At 34.2% G+C, this 11,040-nt stretch overlaps 1 pseudogene; it reads right to left on the bottom strand.

Moving 5' to 3' along the window:
- Positions 1 to 5,359: 5,359 nt before the first annotated feature.
- Positions 5,360 to 10,011, bottom strand: LOC114074062 (annotated as a pseudogene).
- Between the last annotated feature and the right edge of the window lie 1,029 nt (positions 10,012 to 11,040).

Here is an 11,040-nt window from a genome sequence, read left to right as displayed (position 1 = left end):
GAAAATATTGCCTTAAGTTATAGGGAGTTCCTTTAATAATCGACATTCAACATGAAGCCACCACTACATTTTGCATCTCCGAAACTAGCATGTCACAAACTTAACATTAAGCCTCTCAAGTACATGCATTTTATGAAGCACATCAAAATAACAAACAATGGAACTATAAACATCATCATAATCAATACCAATGAAGAATGAGGGTTATAACTTTATTAACGTAATAAAAAAATATTTTGATCACTAGTCATTACTGGACAGGTAGTTTATCGAGAAAATATTCCTATTTTCAAGGAAACATTTTTTTTCTTTCCCATGTTCCTATTCAAATTCTAATACTCTAGTACTAACCATATATATGAAATAGAGTGAAGAAGTTCAGATACCAATTTTTATCAGCTAGATACCAATTAGATTCAAGTAGCAACACGAAAGAAAGAAGGAATGATGTTTTCCTAAAGTCTAATATCGTCTTGATGAAAAGTAAAGGAGTTCCCATGACGTTCTTTAAGACTCTACTAGACTTTTCATTATGTGATGAGATCACCAAATCTAACGCTCTGATACCAAGTTTTTCATGACCAAAAATGAGTCATGAGTGACACCTACACTTAAACTCCTAGGTGGGAGAACCAATGAATCCAATCCCAACTTCTCCTTATAATTCTAACTTATGAAATACTAATCATAATGCCGAATATTGAACCTTATTAGTGTAAGAAACACAAATCCATTAAAGTCTACTAAATGTCATTCCCAAAATCTTAAAATCGTCAAATTAAGGACATCTTATCTTCAAATGCTGAGTTTAAGAGTATTAAAGACACAAAAATAAATAATTAAAATTGTTTATGTCCAAAATCTAATAACATCATGTCATCACCAAAAAAATCCAATACAAGCTTGGATTAGTAGCTCAATCTGGAACCTAATATGCTACAAACTGGCTAGAGATGTGGGCAATCCAAAGTTGTTGGTACACTCGCTGCACTCCATAAAAGGAAAACACAAGTAGTGCATAGTATGGAGCAACATGTACTGAGTAAGTATCATCAGCCAACCCAAAATATAAACTAATATACAATGAATAATAGTATAAACTCAACTATGATACTTAGTAGGTGGCAACCAACAAACAACATGAACTAGTGACAACAACCCTAAAGTAAGTACATAATCAATCACACATATAGGGACTCATGCATCCATACCACAATCATTTGAGAAATGAGTACATTAAGTTAATTCAATATTTATTTCCTTTAATTTTACCATCTAAGAATGTGACACTCCGATCCAATTATACAGTGTCGAAATATGACACTCCAATCCAATAATCCCGTGTCAGAATGTGACACTCTGATCCATAATATCGTGTTGGAACATGACACTCTGATCCATAATACTATGTCGGAATGTGACACTCTGATCCACAAAATCGTGTCGAAACGTAACACTCAGATCAATCAATATGGTTATGTTATCATTCATTGTCCCTACTTTTTGGTGCATTAACAATCTATTATCAAGCCTTCTTTATTCAAAACATCACTTCAATAGAGATGGCTCAAGATTATTAATTTCACAGTTCTGTGGATTTCAGACCAATCATACAACACAATAAAGGCAAGCAAGCTACTTCCCAGCTGCATTTTCTTTTCTTAAAGCCTTAGAATGTTTCCATTCTATCAAGTATGCATAATATATCAGCAAACCAATCCGTAAACACAGAAATTACTATAACCAAATTCCTAAAATTTTATACCAACTGATGTATCAAGTTTAGTATTTCTTAAATAGCAATTCTACAGTTAAGTCTTATTTCCTCTCAATAACTTAATCTTTATTTTTGTATAATACATCAATAAACTTAAAATTTAATTACCTATACCAATATATAAAAAATTCTATCAAAACCTAGCACCATAACAAAAATCTATTACATCGAAACTAAGAACTCATTAACTTCAATACAGCCGTAAGTAGAATTGCATAAGCAAGATTGACTCTCTACTCTACATAGTAATTAATAATTTTCCATAACCCTCAATTAACCATCGTTGTTAAATTATTATGTACTCACAATTTTGTTCCCACAATAATCAATCTTCACAACAGAGAATCATACTATGTCCTTGAGCTTTTAAGAGACAAAATTTAAACAATTTCTAATAATTATCTAGCCAACAATATATGTCTATATAGTAAGTCATGCTAACCTAACCAATATCCTCAAACCTTATTCATCATTAGCCAATAAGGGCTTAACATTTGTCCTCTCAAATTGTCAAAGAACGTACTGCCAAAGTTCCAATTTCGAAATTTCAATTTCAACATTGCAAAATTTCCCTTCCTAATTTAATTTTAACGACCAAGAACCAACTAAAAAATAAATTCATTCCATCCATGCGATGTTATAGTAGTACAATATTTGTTACAAAATTAGATTTTAATATACAAAGAAATGTACCCGCAGAAAGATACACGATTGATTTTGATGAAGCCGCTCTCTTTTCTCAAACCCTTATTTTTTCTACAGAATATTTACTCCCTAGTTATTATATAAGACAAATTATAAAAGTGTGAAAGGAACAAACTATTAAGTTAAAATTTATTTTCCTTAACCACCAACTAAAAAATTATAAAAACTACCCCATTAAATTCATAATTATAGTTATCAATAGTCGAAAATACTCATTTACAATCTATCGAAAATAATTTTATAAGAATAAAAAGCTCTAGTACTCAAAACGACTAAATGGGTCGTTACAGTTAGTAGTTAGCACTATTATTGAATATACTTTTACCCTAATTTTAGATGAAAACAATCAACTTAGCCTATATATTTTATTAAACCTATTAAGTGCTATTTACAAAAGACAATTCCATTTAGAATAGGTTGTTAGTTGTAGTTAACACTATTATTAAGTGGTGGAACTAGGTATTGCCAATGTTGTTAATTTGATCCCCTTTGTTAAAAAATTATAGTGTAATTAAGACAAACACAATCTTCCTAGTTATATGTAAATTGTTAAATCCCTTTTGACATAAGGGAAGATACAAGTTTAGCGGCAAATGGGTTCCAAATATGTTTTATCATATATTTAAATCTTAGGTATACATTCTAGTATTTATCTCAAAATTTATATTTCTATTCTCCTCCGGCCAATACTATAATTTTACTAAGAGTCCTTTTTAAACCATTTGTCAACTCTAGATCAACTATTTATAAATATCAATTGATACATCTGCTTCCATGTTACATTTTAATATACAAAGAAATTAATGAACATTTGCACCTAACTTGACTCAAAAGTTATCCATTTTCCAAGACCAACAATAACTTTCTCATACAAATTTTGGGGACTCTAAATATTCATTCTTCCACACTGCAAAAGCTAGCTATTAATGTGGGAGAACTTCAAAGGCTACACAGTAGGTAGCATTCACTTTACCACAAGTAAGAAACTTTTTCGGAGGTAGCCCTTTTTGAGTTAGGTGGTCAGTCCCTTCGTGGAACTGTGGATGCGAAGGGTGATGTATATGATTTTTGTTTGGTTTTTCTCATCCTAAAATCAATTAATTTGGTGTTATTTTGTTTTTTTTAATAACAGCCAACCCATGAACACCTCTGCCTGCAGTTATCCAGCATTTAATATTTCGCATTTTACTGACGCCATTTGCATCCGAATGAAAGTGAGATATAGTTAGATATGAGAATTAAAAGAAATCCTATGGTTTAATAGAGTTTTCATATTTGTTCTACTTTAAATAAACAATACAAGATTTGATCTTCTCAAGGAATAATGAAAGGTCGTATTAGAGATAAGAGCGTTCAAGTTTCTTAAAATATGTCCCCTATCATATTGACACACAATCCAACCCCCCCTCCCCCCGCCCCACCAAAAATATGTGTAAGCCCAAAATAACACATATATAAACGATACTCCAAAAGGGTGGTCAGGCCACAAATGATAGAAAAGAACAAAATAGAATATCCATAAACCAGGTGGCATAAGTATAAAGATCATCTAATACAACTTTAGAGTATGAAAACACGTCATAAGTTTCAGATAAGAAACAAGGACTGAAAATATCATATGCAACTAATGGTGATCCAAAAACATGATCTCGCCACCATTTCGAAATTTTTTTTCAAAAATAGAAATGATCAACCACCGCGAGGAGTACCCTAACTAGAATCGGCATTAAATATGATTCAGAAGTAGCGGTGAGAACAACCCACAGTGCTAAGTTGGCTTAGCCAACGGAGTAAAATGAATTAATCATCTTATTAATTAATTAACTAAGGAATGCTTCAACCTGCATAAAAAAAGTCTCACTCCGACATTAGTGCCGCAAATTCATATTGAACAGCGCGATAAAAGTAGTTGCATAAGGAACCTAATCAAAGGGGAAGAGTTTTGACTACAACATATATCTCACCATTGATCAGTTTAAACAGGAAAATGGTTGCACTTCAAGCCTAGTAAGAAGAATCACAAGCACAATAACAACAATAGCTTGATATAAAAGCCAAATGGATACTCTCCAGTTAATTTTAGTAGTATAGCTTAACGCAGAATCAAATAACACATATTCTTAACTCTATTAACTCTATGTTGTAATAATTACACTAATACTAAATGATCTGTGCATTAAAAAAAAAGATACATCCATAATCAGTGAAAAGAAAGCACAAATCTAAACATGGATGGAAGTCAAACACTACTAGAATGAAGGAAGATTGATAAAAAATGTACCATAATCTAGGAGATTGACTCACATAAAAATGAAATCTAGACGAGCGAGCAACACACTAGAAGGAAAGAACACCCTATCAGAAGATTGATTTACATCAAGGAAGAATGAGTTTTCCAATGATGGAAACAAGCTAGCACACGCTTATCCTAGCTTCACTATTTCATCTTGTAAAAGAATTGAATTTAATAGATCTAACTAATGAAAAGAAAAGAAAAGGATAGATTAGACAATTATATGAGTAGAGGATGTTACCAACACGTGAACTGTAATCTTTCATGTCAAGGAGTTCAAAATAGGCTATTTATCTAATTGGAAACATTTAAGCTCTAATGAAAACAAGGGAACTAGATTAGGCTGACATAGGTGATTCAAACAAGCAAAACAATATTTGTATCAATTGTTTCTTTTATATCTTTTCACCTTATATAATAAATTTTCTTATTCTAATCGTCTAAACTGTAGGGTAGTTAACTTGAAAAAACAACAAATGTATATATTTATGTCTTGATATAAACAATATTTGTAGAAAGAGAACAACATTTGCACATATTGAAATGTCTTGCTCAGAGACAAATATTCAGGTGAAAGTAACTCATCAACAATATGACCAGAGGGGAGAGAAGTTATCAATGCTATCCACACAACCTACCTTTTTGAATGCATCTTGAATGCAGACTCCTTTCGTAAGCTTATATGATTATCAAATTAGTCATTCTGATAACTGTAAACCTCAATAAGAAAAATATATAATGATAAGGAAAAAAGTACAATTCATCAAGTAGCTATACCTTTGCCTTGATTGATTCAATGTGATGCATCAAATCTTTTTAACTTCTTTTTTTGTTAGCCACGCAAAATACAAATGCAAATAATCAAAATATTTTCAATGTCAGCACATGAAGCAAAAGATGTGCAGGTGTTTATAAGCTTCAGATCATGTGGAACCAAATCCATCCTTGAATCATAATATCGACATAAATAATGTGCATCCAAATTGATGCTTCCTCCAACTTTCCCAGCCATGTAAGATCGCATAGCATAGTCAAGACGGGAAACATGTCCACATATGTATCCATTTATTGGTGGTTCACATCGAACATAATTATACCCATCATAGTCTGAACTGATCGTTTTTCAGCAAAGGATACATCAACAACCTTGGCAAAAACAAGGCTCACTTCAATGGATATCACAAACAATGGCCGGAAAAGGATTTTCTGCTTATAAAATTCTACAAATTAGGTTACCAGCCTTACAAGTAATGACTCATATAGGAGAATGAGACAGTAAAGACTGCAATCCCTTATGATGTAGTCCTCTCTATCATATCTGAATAAAAATCAATATCTAATTAAAAAGAAAATAAATTTCCCATCAGGTCAATAAAAAAATGTGTAAAGTGTTTTTTTAATTGAAGCAAACAACTGAATAAATATCTACATGCTATATACAAAAAAGCTAACCTTTTGAGCTTGGCAACTTCTTCGAAGGAATTATCCAACTAAATCAGGTGAAAAATTGGTATATATCCATGTCAGGATACTCAGAATGGAGATACTTTTCAACTAACATCTTACTTCGAAAAGCAATTTTCTTTCCACCTTTTGGAGCCTTAAAATGCTTCGGAAGATACAAATATCCCTAAAGGTTCTTGAACTTGAAACTCTTTTCCCTGCCCGCCAACCCCACTTATCACCAGCATTAGGAAAATCTACAGGAGCATATGGCAAGCTTTTGCCAGAGTTAGACTCAGAAACAGGATAAAGTTCAAGCCCAATTTAACAGATTCTAGAACTCCTATTATATACAACATGTGCAAAACTCTCCCCAACCTCCTCCTTGGCAGACATTTAGCTGGAAATCTCTAACTCTGTTGATTCCAATAGAAGTCTGAAACTATAAAAATAAGGAAACGTCAGAAGTCCACAATAGAAAGGAAACAATTTTGGCTATAAGATATTGGAGAAAAAAATAACAAAAGGAGAAAAGCAAAAAGTTGGGCGTATTCTCCAGGAAAACAAGATAGCTAATGTTTGATCCGAAGAAGTTATGCTTCAAATGAAGATAAATGCTAGACTTTTCGACATCTGATACAAAAACACAATCCTCCCAATGAGACATCAAAGTTGATCAGTAGAATGTTTGTGTATAAGCTTGACATAAAAACCTAAACTTCAAAGCCACCTTTGGTGTGAAATACTAAGATACTTAAAAATAATAATTTTGAAGAACTTGGTAAGAAACAAAAAAATTTAAAGAATATTTTCAAAACTAGAAATTTAAAAGCAATAAAGAATATAGAACCTGAAAAAATTAAAAATAATAAATAAAAGATTTTCTCGAAAAAGAATTGACCCCACTGAATGCAAAATGTTTTCTTAAGAAAATTCGTCCCTTCAAGTACTCAAGGTTGATGGAATATGTCACTCCCTGAGCTACCCTCGAGACGCGGACGCGGGACCTAGAACCGCAAGTGATCCCAAGCTAACCTTGCTGACATGAAAATGAGCACATTAAAGAAAATTACTGGTGCAGAAACTAAATCATAATTTAAAATGAAAAGATGGGGAATACCCATATTCTATAACTGAGATATTTGAAATACTGAAGAGTTTAATACAACTAAGTTATTAACTCAATACTAAGCTAAAACTAACTATGTCTGAAAATAGCCTATAAATTGACTTGAAATGCTGGGACAGGCCCCAACTAAGTCTAGCAAAAACTGAAACTAAAAGACTAAATACTGAAAAGAAACTTACGATTATTGTCTTCGTAGAATGGGGACTCACAACTGAATCTGCTTAACAAGAGACGAAAATGGATCTAAGCGTGATCTGGATGCTGAGAACTTGGACCTACATAATGAGAAGATGTAGCGCACGCATGCATCAATACTTGAAGGTATTGAGCATGCAGGATAGAGTAATGTTGAAATAAAACATAACTTAACAAGAACAAAAGCAAGTATAGTAATCTAAACATGATATACAGAATGCTGAGGTAACTGAATGCAATGACCAATATATAACATACTGGAAATGAATACTGAATATACTGATAAATGGTCAATGCAATAGAGTATGACAAAATAGAGGGAGCTACTAATAACTGGTAATAAAACCACATGAGCTAAATTTAGAGTCTGATGTATACGCCTCATCGTAGGACCTAATATACCCTGCCAGAAGTATAAAGGCATGCTGGCGTGATCACTAAACTGTACCCTCAGAGGGGACTTACAACCTAATTTGCTAGTAGTTCTGGGACTATTTGAGTATGTGAAACCCTCGTCCAATTCGATATTATGCTACTCCCAATGAATTAAGTGATTTAGACATTATGACTGAATTTATGTAAATGCTGGACAACTCAAAACTGAACATACAAACTGAGAGTGCAATAATTAATCTGATAATTATGCATTAATGCATGTATATTTGAAGTAATAAAAAAAAAATCTAACCTAGCTTGTGTAATTCAATAACTAGAGAAATATATATCTAGGTTTCTGAAATTCATGCGATAAACTGAATAATAACTTCACAATCTTATTTGGAACATATATCTAACTTACTATTGATGATCTACTGTAATTCTACAAACCTAGGTTTAACCATAATAAGAGAATAAACAATTGACTAAAAACTAGGGATCTAATGGGTGAAAGGAACCCACTAGTGAAATCCCACATGCCTGGTGCTGAAATCAACAAAGAAATATTTAGGTTTTGGGGCTAGAACTGTTGGAACCTTTCCACGTTCTTGAACTAGCGTTCTTGACCTTTTTCTCCTTTATTGCTTCTAATTTTCTAAATTTTGATTTATGATTTTGACCTAGATAAGTTTTTGTTATATTTCTAAGCTGAAACTGACTAAAATCTGTTGATTTAAGTTCAAAACGATGTATCTTAAGGGTCAAACAAAGTAGGAAAAGACTAAAGGACCCCCGAGTTGATGTCTGTCAGACCAAATGACGACCTGGATTGACGGACCATCATTTTGGGTCCGTAGGTTTGATATGTTCGACAGGACTTCACTAAAATGAACATAACTGTCTACTAATTTTGTCCTACGGTCCGTAGATCGGGCAACAGTCTGTGCTACTCAATCATGATTCTCATCAGAAGCTGGTGTAAATGGGGTATTGATCGATTGACACAGACTATGGACCGTAGTCTGACTTATTGACCATAGGTCTGTCCGTGGATCGACACTTAGTCAATTTTTCTAGGCTGCGTCATGGGAGAGTTTTAGTTGCAAACGATGGATGTGCAGTACGGGCTGTAGATTAGAATATGGTCAGTCGATAGTGATCGTCGATTGAACCTGCAGATTTATGAAAAGCTGTTTTTTTGGTCTATTTTGGATACGGAATGTTACATTATCTTCCCCTTGGGAATATTCGTCCTCGAATAAAGACCAAACTAGATTAAATAGAGGTAGAGAGCTGCAATCCCTACTACTAAACACTGAGGACTAAATTTCTGATTGAACTGAGTTCCAAGAATGTGCAAATATGATAATAATGCAAGTACAAACTCAGGGAACATGATTCAAAGACTGAATTCACGCATGAATGATTGAGGAACTTAAGAGGAACTATTACCTCAAGCTGGAGTTGAATTGGAAGGAAAGATGTGAGGATACTTGACTTTCATGGCTAATTCAGCTTCCCAAGTAGCTCCCTCTACGGACTGACTCCTCCACAAAACCTTGACTAAAGCGACTTCTTTGTTTCTCAACCTTCTAAAATGACAGTCAAGAATGTCAACGGGTACATCCTCATAAGAAAGACTATCTTTCCCCGCCACACTCTCTAATGGAACACCGAGGATAGGTCGCCCACACACTTCTTCAAAAGCGAGATGTGGAAGACCGAATGCGCTGCTCCTAAGTCTGCTGGCAACTCTAACTCATATGCCACGCTTCCATCCCTTTTAAAGATCTTTTAAAGGCCTACATATCTAGGAATGAGCTTTCCTTTCTTGCCAAACCTCATCACCCCTTTCACAGGTTACACTTTTAGGAAGATCCAATCATCAACTTGGAACTCTAGTTCCCTTATCCTTACATATGCATAATATTTCTGACGACTCTGGGCTGTTTTAACTCTATCTCTAATGAGTTGCACTATTTCCATAGCATAAAGCACTGAATTTGGCCCTATTAAAGCTGTTTCACCTACTTCAAACAAACAAACAGTAGATCTACATCTATGCCCGCACAGTGCCTCATAAAGGGCCATCTGAATGCTGGAATGTAGCTATTGTTGTAGGCGAACTCAATAAGAGGAAGGTGATCATCACAACTACCTTTGAAATCGATCACATAAGATCTCAACATATCCTCTAGGGTCTGAATTGTACGCTCTGCTGGTCTTTCCTTCTGGGGAGAAATGTTGTGCTAAGGTTAACCTGAGTACCAAGATCCTTCTGAAACGACTTCCATATATGAGAGGTAAACTAAGGCCCTCTACCTGAGATGATAGACAAAGGAACCCGATGAAATATCACAATTTCATTAATGTAAAGCTTGGTCTTCTGTTGAATCTGTAGTCTTGACCTCTAAAAAGCGAGAAGACTTGGTCATGCCATCAACTATCACCCAAAAATGGAGTCATGTTGTCTGCAAGTATGAGGTAACCCTATGACAAAATCTATATTGATCACTTCCAACTTTAAAGTAGGAATGTGGATCTCTTGAGTCATACCCCCTGGTTTCTGATGTTCTACCTTGACTTGCTGGCAATTGGGGAACTTACTCACAAAATCAGCTATATATCCCTCTTCATGTAATTCCACCAATAGATTCATGTAGATCGCGGTACATCTTAGTGGCACCTGGATGAATAGAATACCTGGAGTTATGGGCTTCTGCAAGAATATGTTGTCTCAACTCGCCCACATCAGGAACACACAATCTACCCTGGTAGCGAAGTTCACCATCTCCCCCTTGGAATAAAACCTCCACTCTCTGATTATGTAATTCACCCTTAAGTTAAAGAAAGATTTGATCACTGTCTTGATTTTCCTTAACCTCCACTACCAAAGAAGATTTTTCCCCATTCTGAATTGTTACACCACTGTCTGATATTCTTATAAGGAAAACTCCTAGGCGAGCAAGCGTGTGAACATCCTTCATTAGATCTTTCCTTTCTTCCTCAAAATGGGCTACACAACCCATATATAATATACTAAGAGCATCTGCCACTACATCCTCCTTACCAAGATGGTAATGCACACTCATATCATTATCCTTTAGGAACTCGAGCCAT

This window comes from Solanum pennellii, chromosome 9, assembly GCF_001406875.1.
Source record: "Solanum pennellii chromosome 9, SPENNV200".
In the NCBI taxonomy this organism is placed as follows: Eukaryota; Viridiplantae; Streptophyta; class Magnoliopsida; order Solanales; family Solanaceae; genus Solanum; species Solanum pennellii.
The sequence above is the reverse complement of the archived record's forward strand: the minus strand, read 5'-3'. Positions and strand labels throughout refer to the sequence as shown.